Source organism: Austrofundulus limnaeus, unplaced genomic scaffold (assembly GCF_001266775.1).
Source record: "Austrofundulus limnaeus strain Quisiro unplaced genomic scaffold, Austrofundulus_limnaeus-1.0 Scaffold547, whole genome shotgun sequence".
NCBI classification, from domain to species: Eukaryota; Metazoa; Chordata; class Actinopteri; order Cyprinodontiformes; family Rivulidae; genus Austrofundulus; species Austrofundulus limnaeus.
Window position 1 is genome coordinate 66712 of NW_013952949.1, and position 2357 is coordinate 69068.

Consider the following 2357-nt stretch of genomic DNA (forward strand, 5'->3'; position numbering starts at 1 on the left):
GCTGTGATGTGAGGGGCTGTGATGTGAGGGGCTGTGATGTGAGGGGCTGTGATGTGAGGGGCTGTGATGTGAGGGGCTGTGATGTGAGGGGCTGTGACGTGTGGGGCTGTGATGTGAGGGGCTGTGATGTAAGGGGCTGTGATGTGAGGGGCTGTGATGTGAGGGGCTGAGTGTGGGCTGAGAATCACAGGAGGACGTTAAAGAAGACACCTCCTCACCTTCACTCTGCATCAAATCTGTGTTCGACTGATTAAAACCCATGGAAGTGTTGATGTTTCATTAAAGCTGTTTGAACTCACACAGGATTTTTTCATCAGCCTGAGTGCATGATGGAGTTAAGCTCTGTTTCCTCTTCATCAGTTAAATTCTGTTTTCAAATCAAACTGTCAGGATTAACACACATAGTTACAGAGCTTAACCAAGTCAAACTGTAGTTCTGTGGCATTAACCAGCTGAATACACTAAACATTTTGAAATATTTCACTCATAGAGAAGAAAACCAAGTAGATAATAATGTTTGAGCATTAACAGGTGCTTCACTAAGTACCAGGACTAAACCACTAAACCATAAGGCACTGCACTAAACTGTTTCATGTTAGGCTTTTATTTTGACGAGCTGCTTCCACTGCAGTAACAAGTGCCTTTTGTGCCAAAAAGCTAAAAGTGTCATTTTGTTGTAAAACATCTGGGAATGTTTTTCAAATGTCACTGAATTCTGGAGCTGTGGAGGAAACAACGTGGATCTTGATGAAAACAAGGAAGATGAGCAAATTAGCATAGATCTGGAGGAAAAGAAGCAAAATATGGTTTATTAAAGTGTGGAGGAACAGAAAATAAAAAATGGTGGTAAAACACAATTCATGTCTGCACATTAAAACATCACAAAACTAAAAACATTGTTGTCATGTGCACAAAAAAGAAGATCAGGTCAGTAAAGGTTCATGACAACAAGAGGACAGCAACACTTCAAGTGAAATTCAACTCATCTGTTGTCACTTCCTGGATTGTTTTCTATCACAATTCTTCTCACAGCAAGAAAAAGATGTTAGTTTCTCCCAATATCGTGCTGCCATGGTAACGCTTTCTTTTATGGTACCCTTATTACCATGTAATTACATGGTAATAAAAAAAGTAAATAAATGTAATTACTACCTTATTACCATGTAATTACGTGGTAAAAAGTGTACAATTTTACTATGTAATGAATTGTCTGCAGTAATGTAGCACTTACCTGGTAATATATTACAATTCACTATGTAACACCTAAATAAGTAGTAGGTAATTTGGACAGTTTTAAAGTTAGATTTTTATTGAAATTAACCAGTAACCCTGAAATTTAGTTGCATTCTTTTGGTTTAAATATAGTGTTGAGTTACTATTGAATAGGGCTGCTACGATTAATCAATTAATCGACAACTAATCGATTATTAAAATAATCGATGACTAATTTAATAATCAATTAATTGTTTTCTTTTTTTGTTCTTTACTTTGTTTTTCTCTCCAAACTGCTTTGACASCTTCCACTGCCACATCTACCTTTCTGTCCTTGACACACATGCACAGTAGTGGTAACTGGGGTAGGCCGTGGACGTCACAAGTAGGGCTGCACCGATTGGTTGAAATAATCGATGACGTCTATGTAAATTTGTCGACGCAGATTTTTTATTATCGATTCTCTGTATTACATAACCACCAGGTGAATGTTCATGTAATTCCATTTCAGTACCTAAATGCATCATTACGACTGTATTAACATAAGAGTGGTGAGTTTTCCATGCTTGTCCTGAACGCAGCATCACAAGAGTGTGATGACGTCAGCAGCTGCTGCTTCAGTTCAGTCTGAAGCTTGAAAACAAGCCTCGCAGCTCCTGGAGTAAAATTTACCAAACAGACCACCTCTGGATTATCTGCTGGATTAATAATCTGCTGGATTAATTATCTGCTGGATTAATAATCTGCTGGATTAATTATCTGCTGGATTAATTATCTGCTGGATTAATTATCTGCTGGATTAATAATCTGCTGGATTAATTATCTGCTGGATTAATTATCTGCTGGATTAATAATCTGCTGGATTAATTATCTGCTGAATTAATAATCTGCTGGATTAATTATCTGCTGGATTAATAATCTGATGGATTAATAATCTGCTGGATTAATGATCTGCTGGATTAATTATCTGCTGGATTAATGATCTGCTGGATTAATGATCTGCTGGATTAATTATCTGCTGGATTAATTATCTGCTGGATTAATGATCTGCTGGATTAATTATCTGCTGGATTAATGATCTGCTGGATTAATGATCTGCTGGATTAATTATCTGCTGGATTAATTATCTGCTGGATTAATGATCT